A 23,584-nucleotide genomic window follows, 5' to 3' on the forward strand; every position below is an offset into this window, starting at 1 on the left:
AAGAGGGTAAAATAAGACAGTTGGAGCATTTAATTACCAACTGGAAAAGCTAAGGAAATGAGTGAAAAAAAGAAATTTTAACCTAAATGCTCACTAACTGTCCAATTAAAGAATCTTTTCGCTATTTTATTTGCAAATGAAATATCAAATAATTCTTCTCTGATTTGTTGAGAATGAAAATCTGAAATCTATGTTGTCATCAATACAACACATTGTTTTGGTCAAGCCCTAATCATTAATGACTACTAGAACAGCCAATAGAAAGATACTGCTATACTTTTCAAGAGAAAATCAAAACAAAGTTCTGTTTACTGATTGGCTATTGTCCAGTCATTAGTATTTCAAAATGGTAGGATTTTATAAGCAGAGTACTGCATTAATCTCAGTAGGCAATAGTCTAAACATAAAAGGGGGAAGGGGTTGTGGTGGAGAAGAAGTGCTTTTTTATTTGACTTAATAATAATGACCTCTGGGCAAGACACTTAAAAATAGATTAATTAAAAAACCCTACTGTCTTTGATTCAGGACCCCAGCTTCTACCATAGATTATTACCTGCCAGGAAATGCCCTTGCATCCAGCTTTATTGCTTTAATAGAACAGCAAATGGAATAATAAGAATCCTATGGTCCCATGATTTCCTAATCCTTACATATCAGCAGTGGTAAATGTAAATGGGGGGCAGAGAGTAGCCCCCCATTTGAATAAAATTTGAATAATCATTTGAATAAAATTAGAGTTTGATGTTAATGCCAATCACAATGAAGCAATCATCTTTACTATTGAAACCTCCAACCAGTTTCTCTATTTTCATGAAAGATTTGACTATGAGGGTGAAGAGGTTAGTAATATATGTAGAGTGAATAGGCTCATAAACATAAACAGGATGCTGAAGTAGGATCTAAATGAAGAAGGGATAATTAAATACATTTAATAGTGTATGTGGCTGAGCAAAAGATCATGGAAAGTATCAGAAAATATAACATCACTGAGAAGTCAAGGGAAATAAATGGAGAAAGAAAAAAGGGCAGATAACTCAGGGGGACTGAATAAATCTCAGATAGGATATAAAAGACTAGAAACAGATGTTTATATTAAACTGCCAATGGAGTGATGAAACCATACAGATTGTGGTACCAATTTAACTGGAAAAAGCCATGGAGAGCAGACAGAGATTGGAGCTGGGGCTCTATTTTCCACCAGTCAAGTTAAAGGGGGCTGCTGGGGCTGCTGCTACTGCTAATGATGAATACCATATGCTGACAGACAAGAGACTTATCCTGGGTATATGTAGTTGGTTACATTTGTATGTGTATATGTGGCATACATGTATATATGTATGTTCTTGCACATGAATTGTGCTTTTTTATTAATCCAAAATCTTTTCAGGTTTGGAAAACTAAGAGAAGGTTATCGAAAGATAATTTCTATAACTTCTATATCCTCAAAGTGAGTTCCTTGATGGCAAAGTCTGTTAGACTGTTTGTGTTTTCCCTTTTCTCTCCAGTGCCTAGTACAGTAACAGTATAGAAATATCTGATAAATTGAATTGATATGAATTTAGTAGTTAATACACATATTAATTCTAGGATGAGGCAAATTTTAAAAATAAACCTATGCCATAATTTTCTTTATATTTCAAGCAAAAGCATTTTTATTTGATTCATCCAATCAACTGCCTCAGTTACATATAATGTTTTGATAAGAGACTTGAACTAATCATCCGTTACGATAAAAAAGAAAAAGAAGCTTTAGAATAAGATTTTAAAAATCCTTCCTTAGAGAGGTAGACTGTGAAGACAGATTGATTTTTTTAAATTAAGAATTTAGTCAGTTCACAGATGCAAAATTCTCATATAGTTCTCCTGTAGTAGAAAAAATAAGAATTGGAGTTAAAAAATATGGGTTCAAATCCCATTTTTGCCACAAACTCATCTAGAAAACAATGAGACTAGATTCAGTGATCTCTAAGGTTTCTTCGAATTCAGACACTCTCTGAATTCAATCTATATTCAAAAATGCAAAATAAAAATGCCAACAGGGTTCTCTCAACTAGTATTATTTCATAAATAACTTACTTTCACATAGACTAAGTAACTTCTTTAGTCTAAGAAAAGAAAAAGCTAAAAACCAGTATTGCTGTAAACTTGCCCTTTTTTCCTCTCAGCAGAAGTCAATTGTCAAGTTAAATACACAATTCTTAATATAAGATAATACTAAGTCAGTCTGTTTGGTTACTGGGGAAATGTTGGGGTCTTAACAAAAGGCCAGACAAACAGCAGCCTCAGAAGGTCAGAGAAAGAAGACAAGAGCAGGGAATTATTGGGAAAAAATAATGTTTTAGGCACCTTTCCTCTTTTAAACAATATGAGGCCACCACATGTCTAAAGTAGGTCTGCCAAAACAACCAAAGGATTTGGTCAGTTCAGCAGGGAAAAAAAGCCATGAAACAAGTTAATTTACCATCATACATGGACAAGAAAAATAAAGATTGCTTGAGTGAAATGTTCATTTCAACATGAATTACATTGATGTCATGTGGGCACAGTCTAAAAGTTCTTCTCTTCTCCAAAACTCATAAAAATATGAAGAGAAGAAAGAGAGAGCCACAGAATAACTATTTAAAAATATTTTGGTAGTCCTCATTAAAAAGGGTTTAAGTATGTTGGGTTACATTTTATTGCAAAGTATTAAAATTCAGTCAGGAGAGAGATGTTCAATCTGGAATTCAAATGCCAAAATGTAAGTGCACTGACACAGATCCAATGGCCTTTGACCAAGGATTAGACTTGCAGCTGAGGAGGACTTGTTCCTTCAGAAAAATCATTGATTCTATCTACTTATTAAAAGGATATTTACACAACTAGCTAGATTCTTTTGTACCCACTAGTACAAAATAAACTCTAAAATAATATGCAAGACTCAGAAACTAGATATTTTCAGGCAAACCTAAATATATTGTGTTAAGCACCCAAGCTGGCCCACTACTACAAAGATAGCTATGTCTTTCTTGTTCATGGTAGAATTCACACGGCTTACACTTTTTGTGTTCGTGAATCTTTTACCTAATTTTTTTATCTTTTATTATTCCTCTATTTTTAAAAATCTTTATGTCTCCCTAAACTTTGTTCTTTGTCCTTACAGTGAATTCCATTCTTTCTACCATTCAGTTCTTTCCCAGGAAATTACCTCTTCATCAACTATACTCTCTTCCTTTTCCTATTTCAAGCCCTGGGTGAACTTACTCAACTTTGTGGTATTCTCTTCTCTTGAATCCCTTGCTCCTTCTAACATCCCTTTCCAAACACAAACATTGGTTATTTGTATATAATTGTTTCATTTTGTCTCTTCCATTAAACTGTGAACTCTAGAACTCTAGAACAGAAACTGGTTTTATGTTTTCTTTTAGTTTGCCTTTCTTTGAATCCCAAGCATTTAAGATGATGTCTAGAATATTCATAGTAGGTATTTAACAAATATTTACTGATTGAATGACTGACTCCTACGATTGGCCTCATTTTCTGCTTCTGAAGAGAACCTGGAAGAAATCATGACATTGTGCTGACTAAGCTCACTATAGAATTTGTATAAGCTATTCTTAACTGAGACTTCACTTATGCAAGATAATACTTTACACTTCCCTATTCAATTTGCTGTCCCACTCATAATAGTAGCTATTCAAAACCCTCTCATCTCATCTCATCATATATGCCCCACCATTCACATCCCCACTAACTCATATCTTCAGTCTTTCTCATCTACAATCTCCTTTCCTCCTGCCCACAAACTCATGTCTCTTATATCCATACCTCCAATAAGTTCTCATTGAATCCTACTTTCCCCATTAGCTATCATCCTATATCTCTCTATCCCTTCTCAGCTAAATCCTTTGAGAAAATCATTGATGTTAGGAGCCTTCACTTTTTCTCCTCTCACTCTCCTAAATTTTTTGTAATATATCTCCTGACTTCCTCATTTAACTACAACTTATCTCAACTCCTGGTTTTCATAACAATGGTCTTTCATAGTTCTTTTTTAACTTAATTGATCACTTCCCAATCTCTTTTTGTCAGTTCTTCTTTTATGCCTTGCATAAAGTCCCCAAAAGCTCTATCCTGGATTTGTCTCTTTTTCATCTATACTATCACTCAGTGATCTCTTCAATGTCATGAGTTCAATTATTTCTGCCTATGCTAATGATTCCAAGATCAATATACCCAACTGTAGCCTTAATTCTTTAGAGTCCCACATCTCCTATTCCTGTTGAACACATCAAACTGGTTATCTCCTAGGCATTTCATACTCATTCTGTCCAAAACAAAATCCAGTCTTTCTCTCAAAGCCCTGCACTCTTCTGAACTTACACCTTTCTATAAAGGACACTACCTGCCTCTAACGTACCCTATATATAATATCCACTGCCTAATTTTGTTTCTACACATATACCTCTTGTATCTTTCCCTTTCTCTCCACTCACATAGTTACCAGTCTATTTTAAGGCCCCATCACCAAGTATTTTCCACATCTAGTTTAGAACCTGAAACAAACGTAAGTCATTAAAATGTTTTTAACTAACTTGCTGTTTCCCAAAGTTGGCACTACATATCCACTTCTCTGTGCCTTAGCACAGGCTTTCTCCCAGGCTTGGAATACATTCACTTCTTATTTCTTCACTCAATCTATAGATTCATTCAGCCCTCAGTGCATGTGCTCCCTTCTACTATAAACCTTTCCCAGTCATCCAAATTGTTCGTTAATATTCTCTCCTCCATAAAACTGTGCCCATATCTCCCTGCTTATATACTCTATACCAAATCCTAGTACATAAACTATTTGAGTACAGGAATCATTTTGTTTTTCTTTTATATATCTAGTGTGCATTACACACATAGTAGGTACTTAATAAATATTTGCTTTGTGGATTAAATGGGATTGCCCCTTTTAATTTATTCTGTCAAATCAGATAAAACATATATGTGTGTACATGTATTATATGTACACATATATTTACATACATATTGGGAAACAGAGGGCACGTTTATAAAAAAAAGTACAGCAAAAGTAAACATCATTTGCTTACTTAAAATCTATAATGAATTAATTCTGTTCTGCAGGACCAGGCTTTATTTTCTTCACTTAGATGGCCTTTTAGATTTTTAATTTCAATGGGAATATTGCATTGACAGCACCAAAGACCAGTTTACCAAGGCCATTTTAAATTACAAAATTCTGCCTCTTGTTCCGAGTTTTGATGGTACACGACAAGACAGGATTGCATAGCTGCCTAAATGGGTAGCCAATCTGATGAGATATCTTTCTGCTGAGACTCTATGCATGATCAATCCTATCAACAATGCTTGGCTCACAATCATACCCCCAGAAGGCTTACATTTCCTTCTGTGTCATGAATCTGATTGAAATTCCAAGTAAAGATCCCTGGTAAAGAGGAGCAATCATTTTCTCTTGAGGACTTAGGAAAATGCTTTCTAAACTAACAAGGGAACTCAGGACTCGCTTAAGTAAAACACAGCAGACAGACAAACTGGCCCTACTCTCTTCCCATCTATTCCACTTTGGTTCCAAGAATAAACAATGAACAAGAGTGTGTAAAGAAATTAGAATGGCATAAGTGCCAAAGGTATCCCTTGGAGCTGCATATCTTGTGTTGTCATGTAAAAGAGCCTTTGAAAGATAAAGGCACTAAGCCCAATTATATTACTGGTTTCATGTTAATCTGAACCATTGACTGACTTCAGACTTTGGATGATATCATACATAGTGCCTGCAGTAATTAATTCACCTCTTACTTCCAAAAGACTGTTGGAAAATTAATTTCAAATGTTAAAATGAATTTGGCACCACAAGATATAAAGATTGTGAGTTACCTGGCAATCATTTTGAAATTTTATCTAGAATACTTTTTGTGTCATATTCACAAATGTACACAGACTCCTTGGCTTAGAACACTATTTCTCATTATATAAAGTTACTCCCCATTCACCACCATGTATAACCTCTGCCTTTGTAAACTTGGAAAATAATGTAATCCTCTTTTTCTATATATTTCTATTCAAACAATAGAATTTTAAAAAATAGAGGAAAGAAAACTTGAATTATAAAAGATCAAAGTCAGAAAAGAGAAGTTTTTAAGTAGAAGGTCATTTAATAAAGTAAGTAATGTGGCATATTTGGAAGGAAGGGTCATTACAATAATCAAATCTCAATTTGAAGACAATAATAGCCACTTAAAATAGAAACCTAACTCATATTACCAAATTTTAAACAATAATTCAATTGCAAGGAACGGCAGCATTATTTAGATAAATTTAGGTTATAAACTTGTGCTTCCCAAATTTTCATCCTCATGATCTAGCTTGCTAATCATTATCAGAATACAGAGATCTAGTCACAAAAGGCAAAATGTTTAGATGGAAGGGGAAGGATGGGAAGGAGGGAGATAGCACAAATTGCAAAATATCATAAAATTATTATTAAAAATTGTATTGAGATGTAAAATTAATTAATTAATTGATTGATTAATTAAATGGAAGGAAGTTCCAAAATGCTAAGCTATCCTTGTTAACTAGCAGTTCATTGGACTACACAACTCCAGAAAAAGCACCAAACCTCTTTTGATCAGTCCTCATTTGGGTCATCCAAGGCCTGGAGAAAACTACATATCACTGGACGTATATTGCAGTATAGGGAAGTCAAGCACAGCTAAACACTTTCCATTTGGGGGAGAAGAAGAGTTGGTCTTACCAGCCTTCTGTTTATAGCAACTCAACCTTACTACCTGATTTTTTAAATCAGGTATTTCTTTGATAGCAGTAGACATGTTTTTATCAACCAAAGAATCCAGGCAGGGAGAAATTACTTTATTAGTTAATTTTTCTTTTGTGAATTACAGATTTTTTTCAGAGTAGAGAGAAACTTCAAAACCCTCCAGAAATGGAATTCTGCCCATGGATTGACTACTACAGATCAAGTTTCCAGTGGGCTAATAACCTGCTCCAGTGAAAACATATTTTTAATTTGCTTTTAGAGTTATTTATTTTTTATTATTACACTAAGGGTTTATAATTTAATGTCAAACATAATTTTGCACGAATTATGTGACTGTACTATGATGCAGTAGATAAGCTCTGTGTGCCTAGTTGGCATTGCCTCAAACTATGTTTTTAAGAAAATGGATCACTATTTGGCAGAGTGCCATTCCATAAACTGCTCCATACAACTTTAAAAGGAAAAAGTTGCAAAGGATTTTGGTTTTTAGCAAAGAATCTTCTTGGCTATTTTAGCAATGGAAAGAGGAACCACTATGCTTACAATTAGGTATATCAAAAATTATATGAATGTTATCCAAAAAAGCTACTGATTGAAATGTGTAAAGTTATACTTGTTTTAAATAAATTTAACTATTTTAAAAATAATTTGGAAGGGTATTATGATGTCAACCCAGTGTCTATAATTAAATACTAAATTTTATGCTTATAGAAGTTTAGCCAGAGATAAAATGTAAAGAAAGAAAAAGTCTTCCTTAAAGTAATAACGTGACAATAGATTTTTTTGTTATTTAAGAATTTATTCAGCAGTTAAGAGAAACAGAGTAGTTCGTCATATTTATATAGCACTTTATACTATCTGAATAGGCTTTGGTAGACATTATGTCATGAGATACTGACAAGAGCCCAGTGAGGTAGGTACAATTAGCATTGCTATCTCTATTTTAAGTATTAGAGAACTGAGGCTGGATTAAGTGCATTGACCACACAGCGACAAAGCCAAGACAAGAATCCATGTCTTTTGACTTAACCTAAATAAAAAGGTCAATAATTCTTATAAAGAGAGGGATATTGTTGAGAAATACCATATAAATGAATTATTACTGCCATTCCTGCCTTTTCTACTACACCAGTGATATCAAACTCAAATATGAATGGATTCCTGTTGCTTGCTACATTGACTTTCAAAATCACAAATTGGGATTATCTATATACTCATGTATTCTTATGAATTAATTCTAAATTATATTTTAATCTTATTCCCCATAAAGGAAGTTTTACAGGACAACCTGTGGCCTGAGCCACATATTTGATACCTCAGCACTACACTAAGCCACCTCTTGTCATTATCCATTCAACACAATCACCATTATGAGAATAAACTCAAAAAGTCTTGAATCTGGAAATATTCCATCAAGGAGTAATTTGAAATATCACATTCTATTCAATAATTTGTTTTTAAATCTTTAAACCAATATGATAGATGAGTAACATGAACATCTTTAAAATCATACCTTATTTTTATACACAGTTTCTTGGAAAGATGTCTCATATCTAAAATATAGAGAACTCTGTCAATCATATAAGAAAGTAAGCCATTCCCCAGATGATAAATGGCCAAAAGAAAGGAATAGACAGTTTTTTTTGTGAATAAATCATGGGAGAAAGCTGAGTGGTAGATAGATGCCCAAGAGGAAAGCAGCCCTAAAAAAGTTTTGATAAGCCTTCACACTAGAGGCAGTTTTCCCCTATCACCAAATATGTCATAAACATATTATTTAATAGATATTAAGTGGATATGAACAAAAAGTTTACAAAAGAATTGCAAAGTGAGATGAGAGAGAGCACTGACTGCGAAATAATAGAAAATTAATATTAAGACATTATATTGATGTGTAATCTGTAAAAAAAAAATTATAATACAAAAGAGATACTTTTTACAACAGAAACACTACCACAAAGAAATATTCACAACTACATGAAAGAATGCTCCAAATCATTACTAATAAGAAAAATTTAAATCAAAACAACTCTTGGGTTTCACTTCACACCCTTCAAATTGGCAAAGATGACCAAAAACAAGTGTCAATGTTGGAGGCACTGTAGGATGATAGGCATCATGACACTACTGGCATAGAACTGCTTCGTAGGGTAAAATGTAAGCTGCTCACTGAAAGGGGGGAGTGGTACAAAGAATGTTAAATTAGTATAAAGTTGGCTACTCATATTGGCTATTCATACACATATGTGCACGTGTGTACATATGTTCATGCATATGTATATGTACACATATACATTGCATATGTGCAGTGTGTATATAGGTTTATGTATTAATGTATGATTACTACTATAAACATGTATGCCTTTATTGCAGTAGTAATGTATATTACTGCATATTATCATTTATACATATGTATATATATGAGTATGTACATACATAGATATGATAGGTGTAGATATTCCAACTGAGAAATTTTCCCTTTTCCAGTTTTGTGACATCTTTCTCATTTTAAATAACCTTTCAAATGCCACTCATAACTCAACATTTATAGTTGTCAATCTTTTCAAGATGCAAAGTTGTAGTTTACAAGGTCAAGTAACTTGATTCAAGGGCAACAAATACTGTCTCACCTCCTTATTTGGGGTATAAAATCCTTTTGTTGCTGTTGTTGTTGTTGTTGTCATTTTTGTTCTATATTTTTACCACATGGCTATTTTAGAGATAAATCAGATACAAAATAAGAATCCAGAACATCTACTTTTTTTTCTCTTGTCAGCCTCCTCAGCTCATCTACCCCAAGGGCAAAGGTGTTCTCCATCTACTCTTTTTGATTGTCTTTGTTCTCCTAATAGAACTTCAAAACAAACAAATAAATAAATAAATAACCTGCTTCTTTTGTTGTCTTTAGCTTCCCATTCTAGCCTCAGTTCATTCTGAGCTTAACCATGTTTATAGTTATCTTTTATTATATGAACTCATTTTCAACTCCTGTACTTTTCTCTATTAAATTGAAGTTGGTTGGACATTTCCCTGAACAAAAATGCACATTGGTATCTTAAGATAAATTCCATTTTTTCCCTTCCTCAATGGAATTGTTTACTTTTGTCCTTTAGGATTTTAGTCTTGAAGATGTCCCATGCCAACAGGATTGCCCTTCCCTGAAATATATTAGTCCATGGAATCCTCATTATTTCCTTTAAACTCCATTAAATTTGCTTTCCTAAATCTAGGGTACGTTTCAGAATATGATTAGACTGGCTTCCTTCTCTGACACAAACTCTAATAATGAAGTTATCACTACCTCCCAAGGTTCTCATCATTTCACCTTACCTCATTTAAGAATCAAATACAAAAGGGGGGTTCTCATTGTTAATTCTTATACCTTTGGAGGGTAAAATTATTTCTAAAACAAATCAAGAAGTTACTAGTATATTTTCTTTTGGGAAGGAGGGAGGGAGGGAGAGAGAGAGAGAGAGAGAGAGAGAGAGAGAGAGAGAGAGAGAGAGATGACAGGGATTTAATGGGCATAAGGAGTTCCTATTGAGAAAACTCTGCCTAACTCTAGATTTGCAACTGTTCTATAACCTGTAGCATGGAGCATTGAGTTTAAGTGACTAGTCCAAAGTTACTCAGCCACAATATGTCAGAGGTGGGATTGAAATCAATTTGTACTGACTGAGGCCTAGTCACTAGCCACAGCTGCCTTTCTAAAATGATGCTACTTCCTACTGAATTAATGGCTTAAAACAACTGTTTTGGTTTCACACCGATATAACTTATGTGAAATGAAGTAACAAAAGTGAGTATACCTCAATCGAAATTTAGTTCATGATCCAAAGTGAAATCTCATCAATTCCTAGGCATAAAAAAGCCTTTTATTCCATATACTCTTGGCCGCATGGGGAATTTTCTCATTCCTTTAAACTCTAGAAATGAGAATTTGGTGTTGATTCATTAAAGGCACTAAGCTGGCAACAATGTAAATTGAAGTTCGCTACTTATCCTACAAAGACAGGTGATAGGTAATAATATCATGCCAATTTTCACAGGGAGCTTGGGTTTCTTGCTACCAACAAATGTGTTGAAGGAGCTGTTCTTGATGGCACACTCAAAGCATTTAGCATCCCGTAAGTACTAAGTTGCCAGTAATGACAAAATGGAGGGGAATCTTGGACAACTAAATCATGGGTAACAAAAACAGCCATAACAATGCTGTGCAGAAACTGCTTCACAATAAACAAGTTTACTTTCAATCCATCTTTATAGACATAAAATCATCCCTGACATTTTGAAATTTGCCCTAAAGAAATCAATTCTATTTGTTTTACTATGGATAACACTAATATTTTATACTATTTTCCTTTTGGGGAAAGCATCTAGTATAATAGAGATCTATGTTGTTCACAACTGAATAGCTGTTGGCTTCATTCAGTCTTTAGATAAATAAGTAACATAATGAGAAGTAGTGTGAACAATGAAAAAAGAGCACTGGACAAGAAACCAGCACTTGTCATTTGATCCTGCCTCTGCTACTAATTTAGTGATCTTAAAATGGTGACTTAATGTCTCTGAGCCTCTGTTTCTTCATCTCTAAGATGCAAGTTAGACTAACTAATTTATAATGTCTACCAGCTCTAACTAAAAAATATTATTGCTTTTAAATATCAACCACCAAAATATCAACCACCATTTTGTTGTTGATGTTCAGTAGTTTCATTTGTGTCCAATTCTTCATGAACTCATTTGGGGTTTTCTTGACAAAGTACTGTAGTAGTTTGCCGTTTCCTTCTCCAGTTTATTTTGTAAATGAGGGAAGTGAGGCAAACAGGGTTAAATGACTTGCCCAGAATCTCACAATAAGTGTCTGAGGTCCAATCTGGCTTCAGGTCATCCTGACTCCAGGCCCTGTGCTCTATCCATTATGCCACCTATCTGTCTACTAACCACTATATAAGCCCCACTCTCAGTCAAGATCAGTTCTTAAAGATCTGTGTGAGTCATGGATCATGTGGCAGTCTGGTGAAGCCTATCAGCCTCTTTACAGAGTAATACTTTTAAATACATAAAACAAAATGGATAGAATTATCAAGAAAACCAGCTTATTGTATTAATCATCAATTATTTTTAGGTTCATAGAACTAGGATAAGAATCTTTCATTTGCTTGGTCCCAGCAGAATATATATGCATATATTAATAGAGTATGTAATATATATATATATATACATATTCTACTACTAAAATAGTAAATCACGGCATAGAATTTATATATAAACATTCTTCAGGGACATGTCTGGAAGGAAAATATAAACAATAATTCCTTAAAGAAAATTAGATTTATCTGTTTCATCAGTATATCTTCCAGTAAAAAAGAGCTCTATCCCTAGCACAGTGTCGTCTTCACAGTGCCTCATAAAGGCCAATCCATCCAACCATCAGGACTTCTTCAGCAATTCCTATAATCTAGCTGAATTTTCTCTCACTATCAAGCTCAATCCAGTAGTCAGCTGCCATTTCAAATCTATAATGTCTTCTACACTTGAATTTCTTGACCCTTTCTCTTATTGCTGCTTATCTCTTGACAAAACTCATTCTTGAATTATTCCCACTATTTGTCTCCTCTCCTCCTACTTATGAGCTGCTGAACATAGCTAGAGGAAGTTCCCATTTTCCCATAGTGATGGGGTACATTACAGATTCATCTTAACCAACCTCAAAAAGAGCAAGGCAATCCCTTTATTCCTTCCTAATTGATTTCCTACCTTATTCCTCACAAAAGTCATTACCAACCTTTAGGTTTTCCTCAGATCTCCTACACTTCTCTCTCTTACTTATTTCTTGACTGAGGACTCTGCCTCTTCCTTTATTGAGGATATGAATGTCCTTTGATAAAAGTTACCTCTTATTGTATTCCCTTTATCTCAAAACTTTGTCACATCTCTCCCAATCTCCCCTTCTTTCCCCAATTTTCTGACTAAAAAAAGGGGTGGTTCTCCTTGCCTAAGATGATTCCTCTACATGACCACATTATCTCATCCCCTCCTGCATTTATAGTAGATTGCATCCTCAATCATTGTCTCTTTCATTTGGACATTCAACTTCTCTCCAATTTGTCCCTAATGCCTTCAAACATGCCTGTCTTCTCCAAATTAAAAAAAAATTAAATAGTTATTTTGTCAAGCTATTATCCCAAATCTTTCTTTTTCTCATCTACCTTCCTTAGGGAAAATCTATCTACCCTTCCTTCCTCCGTTTCCTCTTTCTCACTCACTCAAACCTCTGCAACCTGATTTTCATTCTCAACACTCAATGAAAACATCTTTCTTTAAATTGAACAATCATCTCTTAATTGCCAAATTTAATGGTCCTTTCTCAATACTCATAGTTTCTGACCTATGCTGCATCTTACACTACTGACAACAGTCTCCTTCTAGATACTCTCTTCTCTGTGTTTTCATGACACCATTCTCTCCTGGTTTTCTTTCTACGCACATTCAAAAACAAATTCTGCAATCATGGCCATCTTACTGGGCACAGGAAAATACCAATGCCCTATTTTGCCCTGTTGCATCTGGGTGAGCAAGAAGCAGGTGGGTGTTTTCTTGCAGCATTAAGGTGCAGTCATCCAATAAATGTTTTGATTTGATTTCCGAATTTGTTTTGCTTGCCTTTGTTAAGAGGTTTTGTTGTTTCTTTTCTTTTTTGCAGTGGGGAATGGGAGAGAGGAGAGAAAGAATAGCTGTTTGTTCATTTAAAAAATAATCAAGAACAGATAATAATAATAATATTTATACAGTGCTATGTACCAGGCACTGTGCTAAGTACTTTACAACTACTACGTTATTTAATTTTCACAACAACTCTGGGAGGTAAGGATTATTATTATCCCCATTTTGTAGCTGAGAAAACTAAGGCAAGAACAGAAATTAAGTGACTTACTCAGGGTAACACAGCTAGTTGGTGTCTGAAGTTTGATTTTAATTCAGAGCTTCATGCTCTATCCACTATTCCAACTAGCTGCCTTATATATGTATGTATGTATATGTACATGTACTTATATGCATTTACAGCTTTTAAATATTTATACTTTGTTTTTTTCTAAATCTATAGATTTTAACCAGAAGAGATCTTATTGCTTCAAAAATGCAACTAATCAGAGGACTCTTTTTTCCCACGTGTTTTACCATTATTCATTCAAAAGAAGGAGAAAAAGGAAGAGAGGAGGAGGAAGAGGAGAAAGAAAAGGAAGAGGAGAAGGAAGAGGAAGAAGAGAAAAAGAAGGAAGATGAGGAGAAAGAAAAGGAAGAATGAGAAGGAGAAAAGAGGGGAAGGAGGAAAAGGAAGAAACAAAGAAGAAACAAAGAAAAAGAAACAAAGAAAGAAGAGGAGAAAAAAGAAAGAGAAAGATGAGGAGGAAGAAGAAGCCTCTGCCTAAGGTAGGTGTACATATTTAAAATGTATTTAAAGTGGCATATAATTTAGGCTTTAGTTGATTGCTGCAGTCATGAAAAATGCCTTACACAGTATCATTTATGAAATTTGAGAGAAATGCTTACTGACTTTGCCAAATTTTGCCTGTGGCAAAACCCAGAACTACTTTCAATTCCAAGTTAAAGGCATTCTGAGCAAAAATCTCTCCCTTTTGTATTTCCTCTTTAGGGTGCATCTCTTTAAAAACTTCTATATTCAACATGGAATCAACTCAAAGAAACCTCATCTTTCACATAGAAAGATACTTTTTCTTATTCTTTTCCATTTGAAATATACTTTTTTCTTTTTACAAAAATCAAAATTCCAACTTCTTGAAATGTACTGCAAATTAATTTTATCCACCTCTTCAAAGAGACCAAATAGGATATCATCATCACAGGAAATACCATTCTATCTTTGGCATCTCATAATGGTGACGGTAGCCTTCTGCATCATTGCTTTGACAATCTGCCACTGATTTCTATGGTCTCCTTGGTCTCCAAGCTCTGTGAAGCAGCTGGTAATCTTGATGGAGAATCGAATTCTCACGTGCTGGTCCTGTTGCTATTTCATAATGTTATCTCTTATAGTAATGATGTATATAAACCCATGGGCTTCAATGGCTATTGCAAATGATAGCTGGATCTGCTTGGTTAACCTTAAGCCATTTCTTGTATCTCTTAACTTTTGGAAAGAGACATATAATCTCAAAAGAATTGTCCTCATGTAGCCACAGGTATTTGTAAATAAAGAGCCTTAGAAATAATTAGCCTCATAATCCATAGTATTTAGAATTAAAAAACAAAAAACAAAAAAATCAAGTTTGTGCCATGCAGGTTCTCCTGTATACCAAAAATACATGGAATTATAGTGGTTCCACAATTATATAATGGAACTAGATTGGATTAAAGAATAAAATATGAGTAAAGTGGTTTAAAGGAAATAGTAAGATACAAGAACAAGCATAATGATTTAGAAAGAAAAGGAGAGGTAATATGAGAAGCCTATAAAATAAACTAGAATAACAAGAAAAGAAAACAATATCCATTTTATATAAACAGTGCTCAAACCAAAAAAAGAAGAATGAAGAAAGGGGCATTATCATAAGCAGTAGAAGATTGTAGACGATTTATAGTACTGGATTGAATTGAATTACAACACTATAATATGAGGATAAAAAATGAGTGGCACACAGATGTAACATTTAGTAGAAGAAGGCCAAAAGCACATTTTGAGTTTAAAAATATGTAATGTAACGATGTAGGCTGTATCCCTTTTCCTTTATTAGTGTTTAAAATATTCTATCAAAGATTATAAACAGAGCTGGAGGAGACTTCAGAAATCTTCTAGTCTGATTCCTTCATTTTGAAGATGACACCAAAAGAGATTGAGATTTGTCCAGCTTACACACAGCCAGCAATCTGGACCCTGGAAGACAAACTAGCTAAGGTGTCTGGTGTATGTATGTGTGTACATGCGCACATACAAAATTTCTGGAATTGGAATCGCCTATAAGCCCCTCAACCTTTATATCAAAATGATGAATATCATTTCATATAGATAGTAAACTATCAAAAAAGGAAGGAAATAATCACTTATATAATACATACTATGTTCCAAGGGTGGTAAGGGTGGGCAATAGGGGTCAAGTGACTTGCCCAAGGTCACATAGCTGGAAGTGTCCGAGGCCAGACTTGAACCTAGGACCTCCAGTCTCTAGGTCTGGCTCTCAATCCAATGAGCCACCCAGCTGCCCTTACCACTCCTGGGCCAAGGACGGTCCCTAGCCCGGATGAAAAAGGAGGAGGGTTGGGCGTGGGGCTAGCAACCCCACCCTGTAAAAACTACATCTGCTAAAGAAACTGCAACCTAAAGTAGGGGCAGCTAGGCTAGCTCAGTGGATTGAGAGCCAGGCCTAGAGACGAAAAGGTCCTAGGTTCAAATCCGGGCTCAGACACTTCCCAGCTGGGTGACCCTGAGCGACTGTGTGACCCATTGCCTACTGGTTGTGGCCCTATGCTCCTAGAATGGAGTCCCAGGATAAAAAAAAAATGTTCCAAGGACTGTTCTAAGCATGTTTATCCATAAATTCTTCCATCTGATCCTCACAACAACCCTAGGAGGTAAATATTATTATGCCATTTTTACAGTTGAGGAAACTAAGACAAACAGAGGTTACGTGACTTGTCTAGGGTCAGCTATTAAGAACTTAAGCTTTCATGACTCCGGGTCCAGCACCTTGTACCATTGATGCCTTACTAAAAAGTATAGATGATTCTGAAGACATTAAAGTTCCTAACTTTATATATTCAACAACATTTAGTTAATAAAGGTGTTATGGCTTTTTTAGAAAATAACAACTTCTCCCAATACCTAACTTATATGATATTATATTCTCAATAATATGAATGAATTTAGTCATGCAGTTCCTATTAGTGTTAAAGGGAATTGAATACCTAAACCCTCCTCATAAAGTCAAGAGTCTATTCCTTAAACATTTTTAAATAAACTTAAGCCATTAATGTTTCTTGCCAAGTGATAAACCTGTTACTGGTGTATAAAATTACAGGAGAATTATACTATTTAAAAAGGACAAAAGACACATAGAGCAAGACCTCCAATATATTAAGCCTATTCTATCTGGACATAGACAAGAAACTTACTGAATGAGAGGTTAAGGATGGGCTGTGTTCTACACCAATCAAAGGAATAATCATATCAATAAGACCATAGAATCACCAAAGGTTTAAAGAACTAAACTGCAGACATTTTTACAGTTAATTGAGGAATGAGGATATATACCATTTATGCTGGAATGTTTCACCTAACATTTAACATGTCAAATCATTAGTAAGCCCACACATTTCTTTTTAGGTGTGCTTTACATGAATACTTCAGTATCTATAAATTTCCTCAAGTCCATATTCCCATCTTCAATACACATGTAACTAACATTCCAGCTATAAGAGTTTGGGTGAAATTTTATATTAAAAGTCAATATAATGTTTCTAATACAAAATATCAAAAAATGAGAGGGTAATATAAAAGGGAAGGTAGCATCTTCAAAAAAAGAAAGAATTCTGATACCACAAAAAAAAATATGGAGCCTCACAGAAGCTGAAGAAAGATATGAAAGCCAAGGAAAACAGAGTAGCTCAAAAATGTTAGAAACATCTCTGTTAATAAGTAATTCACTACTTAACTCAATATTCTTTATATATCTATAATGGTTCTTCCAATGACAATGTCCATAAAATAAAGAAAGAAAAGCGCTCCATACTGCCTTTGATTCTCCATCTACAGCTGTGGTGTACTCAAAAATCAGTAGAATTACTCATTAGGACAGGGAATACATTCCAGTTTAGGATTTAACTCTCCCTCATTCCAATTCTACTACAATATGAAGTGACTCCACAGCACTACCAATACATTTTACAAACACTTAGAATTAAAGTCACACTTTATTTAATACTGGGGTAGAATAATATATTCTCTATGAGTGGTTTTCCACATAAGTAAATTCCTTGTCAGCCCAAACCCTTTTAAAAATAAGGAAATGTTTACTATTTTGATGTAGGTCCTTCTAAGATATATTACTCTATGCTAGGTGGTTCAGTGTGTCAGGCCTGGAGTCAGGAAGATTCATCTTTCTCAGTTCAAATCTTAGCCTCAGAAGCTTACTACCTGTGTGGCCTCGGGAAGTCATTTAACCCTGTTTGTCTCAGTTTCCTCATCTGTAAAATGAAATGGAAAAGGAAATGGCAAACCACTCTGGTATTTTGCCAAGAAAACCCCAAATAGAGTCATGAAGAATTAGACATGGCTAAAACCACTGAAAAAAACAATAACAAAACACTTCCCTGCCTAAATAGATTAATCTAAACATAGATTAGGGACTGGATCTGTAATTTAGTTGATACAGAGAACTCCCACCTGAGGAAAAATGTCCTTCCAATGAAGGTCATCAATTTCTCTGCAACTTCTAGCTCTAGCAGCCATGTCCACTGGGAAGTTAAATGATTCCCCAGAGCCACACAGCCAGTATTGTCAGAGGCTGAACCTGAACTCTGGTCTTTCTGGCTCCAAAACCAGCTCTCTCTTAAATATGGCATGTTAGGCTTCATTATGAATACGATTTTGCCATTTCCTAATACTTCATGGTCGTTATTCTAAACAGCAAACATGACATCATTTTAGAATAGCATGATGCCCTCAAGAGCTATTAAAATATGTGGCATTCCACTGAATGGCCCTATTATAGCTCTGGGTTTCTTCCTGGTATTTCTTTAGTACTCTCTACAACTCTTAATATAGTATCCCTACAATCCAGGGAAGAAATGTTGGAGAAAACCTGGTAATCAAACTTACTAAATCACTGCTCTTTTCTTTACAGAACACTAAGCTAATAGGTTCTGACCTGAAGGGAGCTGTATTTCTTTCCTACTTAGCAAAATGCAAAGGTTTTGTTAAAGAATTTTCCTGAAAACTCTAAAGCTTTTTCCTCCCTCCCTTTTTGAGTTTTCAGTTGTTTTCTGGTTGTTGGAGGTTGTTAGAAATCTGGCAAATAAGTGGACTGTTACTACGTAACTGAAAGCATATAGACTAAGAGTCACCAATAGTAGGATTCTCTGTTATATCAAAACAGGATTTCATTGCTTTTATCTCCCATTCCTCCTTCTTTCCTTTTTCTCTGTTTATGGCAGATGTAACTAAATGATCAATATTCTTTCTTTCACCAGCCTGATTATCTTCCTTGACTATGGCCTTGTTGCAATTATTCACATTGCTATAATGGTCCTTTACTTGAAATTCTTGAACTATTTTTCTTTATTAAAGGACCATCTTGACATTCATGTGCTGATAGCAGTCTTTCCAAAAAGAGGAAAAAAAGAGATTTGAATGAAACATCTCTCTCTTTCTGATTGATGTGAATTGTAAAAAGAAGAGATTTTGGTTCATGGATGCAATCAAAAATATGGAAAGACAATTGAATATTATTACATAAATTAGAGAACAGAAAAGTTTCACCTTGGGGTTAGCAGGAGATGTCAACATGTCACTTAGTGACAAAGTGCTGAGAAATATCATGGCATTTGATTGAATTTTACTCTAGTTATTATTACAATGGGAAATAGAACACATACTGTACTGGTAAGCAGATCAAACCTTTGTGTGATTGTCGTAACCTTTGGTGGAGCCCAGTGATTCTCGTTCCTTTGCAGAAAGATATTAATGTGACAATGTAAGCCATTTTTTTCCACCACACACACTAAAACTAGTGTGCGTGCATCAGACCACTGCCAAAGCACGTTGCCTTCATACAAAGATCCATACAGATCCTAATCATAAAATAATCCATTCTGCACTCTGTTTTTATGACATTTATATGAATCCGGCCACAGCCTCATCAAGCAATTCACAGAGGAAAATTGTTCTATTTATGTGCCTGGTTCCAGGCATTAGACAGGGTGGACTTGATTTCTGGAGGGGGTTGGGGGATAGAGATACCCAATTTTTTGAAATCACTAATTTAAAGCGCAGAGAAGCTATTTTAGCATAATTTACAAGTGTGTTTGCATGTCTGTATCACTTTTTTTCCCTCCCCATTCTAAAGTAATATCAAATGCTGATATTCCTGAAACAAAGAGACTTGAAAGAACACCAAAAAGATACTTGGAAATAGTTTTCTGCACCTCTATTTCCTTAGAAGAAATGGAGAAATAGAAATGAAGCCTTCCTATGTATGTCTTTGTTCTAAATGCTTTCTTTTTTGCCTCAATTATAGAACCACTCATTTTGCAATAAATCTCTCCAACTTGCAGTATTTTTAAGACACCTAATCTTAAACATATTAAAGAATGTTGTCTGAAAAATTTCATATATTCATCTGTTCTGTATACACAGCAATGATACAATAAATTTATATGCTTGTTTTAGCCATAATAATTGACAAGTGTTCTCTTCTTGGAACAGGATGGGGGAAGTTTCTACAAAAGCTAATTTTATTGGTTTGGGCAAAACTATGGAAAAATATTTAAGTAAAACCATCTCATTGCTCATCTGATATGATCTATATCTATTTTACACAACCCAATGTTAGTTTGCAATAGTTCTGGCTTTGCTAACAACACTGTTCCTTCCTTTATGTAGCTTCATGTTTTCACACAGAGACTTTAGATGTTACATTCACTCCCTCCCCAAATACAGATTGGTCTCTAATAGAAAGCTAGACTGCAGTCATAAGAAAGGGTGGAGTACAAGATTTCTGGCTGCTTTAAAGTGATTCCATCCTATTGGACCATAGAATCATTACAGAGGACCATAAGAGGGAAAAAAGTCACCATGTGACACTGAACCACACCAAACTAAGATGTTTCTATTCAAGCTTTGTAGAAAACAAACCCTCCTATTTTTCTCTTTCAAGTAATAAAAAGTATCCCTTTTTCTAGAACAAAGAGGGTGGGGAAGAAGGAAGGGGAAGTGCCAATAAGTGTACAATCCTCTTAGGAAGTAGAATTAATATAAATAATTACAAAACTGTCTCTCCTAATTAAATAAGGCCAATGTATTGCAAGGATTTTTTCCCAGAAACCATTTGGCATGTCAGTTATATACTATACAATGCCTTCCTTTTCCCTTTCCTCCTGCAAATAAATGACAGCATAAATAGACACATAAACTCCATATGAATCATTAGTGTGTGAGATACTATTACCCTGGGGCTGCTGTAACTCACATATATACCCTTCTTACTATTTCCAAATCTTTGAAATATTTTCTTTTCAAATACATATAAAAGCACGTATGGTTGAAATAAAAATAAAGCAGATACAGATGATATTTTTTGAGCATAGCACACACTTATAGCAGAAGGGAAATAGCCAAGAATGTACTGCTTTTTTGGGTCCCATGTCTACTTGGAGAAAAAAAAACTAGCAATGAAAATAGCAAAGACATGGAACAGCTTATAAGACCACAATGAGGCCTCAAAATCACTGGTAGGGAGAAATGAACAAAAGCTTGATTCTTCCCTATCATCCACTTCCTCTAACATCTAATTCTTTTAACAGACATGGATGCTCATTTCATTGTGAAGACTATGTATGTGTGAGAGAGACAGAGAAACATGTATTACATGCCTGCTCATGTGGGAAAATGAAAGATTACAGGATTCAGAATTGGAATTAATGGTCAAGATCAATTAGTGTACACACACACACACACGCACACACACACACACACACACAGAGTTCCCCTTTAAGAATGAGAAAACAGAGGTACAGAGCAACTTTTTAAGTCCACACAACAAATAAATGGCAGAGCCAGTGTTCAGTCCTAAATTACCTAACTCAAAATCTAATATTCATCGAGGCAATTATTTTTCAAAAATCCTTACCACCTTCCATCTTAAAATTAATACTGTACTTCAGTTCCAAGGCAAAAGAGCAGTAAAGGCTAAGCAACGGAGGTCAAATCACTTGCCCAGTGTCATGCAGCTAGGAATTGACTGAAGTCATATTTGAACCCAGGAGCTCCCATCTTTAGAACTGAATCTTAATCCATTGAGCCATGTAGACACCCCCAGGCAAGTCTTCAAAGTAAATTTTAAAATTATGCAAACGGTTAAAATGTCTATTTTTTTTTAAATAGCAACAGCTTAGTGACTTGGTATGGAAAAAAAGAGGAACATCTCTTAATGTCACCTTAATTTATCCCTCAGGTAGAAGAAAACATAAAAGGTAATTCAACAATTTAGAAATGTTTTTCAACCGATCCTTTATGATGATGAATTTCAAAATCTATGATTTTCCTACTGAAAATTCAACTCCTAAAAGTCCACTTTTAAAAACTGAAACTTGTACAAAAGAACACCTGGATGCAGTTTTAGGTCCAATATTTGAAGAATTAAATACTGTTATCAAAATCATGATAAAGAGGAAATATCTCTTTTAGAATAACAGATCTACCAAGTTTTAAATGCAAGTGGAGAAGTTACTAGTATCTGTCTTACAGGGAATTGAAAAATTGCATAAACTTCTTACATACTACTACTGTAATCATCTTAGAATAGAATGAGAAATTTAATACCTCTTCTCCAAAGACCAAGGCTTAGCCAAAATCCACTGGAAATGGCTATTGTTTGTGATATACAGTAGTACATTTTTTGAATGAAAATGGCGATCTCAGACAATGATCAAGGGCACAAATGATGTGAAACTAGCAATAATGAGGGAGAAAAGGGGGCAAAGTGGTTCTCCATCTACAGCTGCATTTGAACATACTGTTAGCAGATTCCTTCGAACATGTAGTATTCAGTATGATATAGTAATTCTTGGGGGGAAAATGAGATTTATTTATGTCTTAAAGCTAGTCAGAATTGCTCTAAGACTTGATCTATGACTGGTCATCTTTGCTGATACAGATTTGGAAGGGACTTAAATATTATCACTTGGTCCGACACTCTACTTTTTTAATATGTTAAAAACTGAAGCCCAGAGTAAATGACATGACTGTTTACGATCATACAAATAATATGTAGCAGACACAGGATTAGATAATCAATAATTATGCAAGAAAAAAATGGATATTTATTGGGTGCCTGTTATATTCCAAACTATTTGAAAAGGAGGTTGCTGAGTAAGGCATGGTCACTGTCTGAAAAAATTCATAATTCATGCAAGTAACAGTGACTTTAGGAATACCTAAAAAGTATACAAATATATTCTCTCTCTATGTTTATACATATATGTGCATATATATGTATACACACATACATAGACAACACAGACACACCTCAAATTGTATGGACCACAATAAGGTCTCTCAACAAACACTATGGCAAAGTAGATAAGGCTTGATTCTTTAAACTACCCACTTCTTTTAAAGTCTCATATTCTAGTGGTTCCAAGAATGGCACAATCAGGAAAATCTTCATTGAGTCTTTAAAACGATCCTTGAATGATGAGTGAGATTTGAATAAATAGAATAAAGTTCATAAAGATTCTAGGACATGGTATGTTGAGTCAAGCAATAAACATTTATTATGTGCCTACTATGTGTCAAACACTATGTTAAGTGCCAGAGATACAAAGAAATATAAAAGACAGTCTCTGCTTTCAAAAGACTCACAGTCTAACGGTCAAAGAGGATCAGAGTTGATGTCATTAAATTGGAACCATATTCTAGCACTTAAAAAAATGATACAAAGCAGGACTGCAGGGCTGAATATGGATAGATCTAATGCATATAGCCATTATTCAAGTTCTAATCACAAATCTTAAAGCTGAGATTAGAATATATTTCTGGTTCTCAGAAATTCTTCTAGCTAATAC

Source organism: Gracilinanus agilis, chromosome 3, assembly GCF_016433145.1.
Source record: "Gracilinanus agilis isolate LMUSP501 chromosome 3, AgileGrace, whole genome shotgun sequence".
Lineage (NCBI taxonomy): Eukaryota > Metazoa > Chordata > Mammalia > Didelphimorphia > Didelphidae > Gracilinanus > Gracilinanus agilis.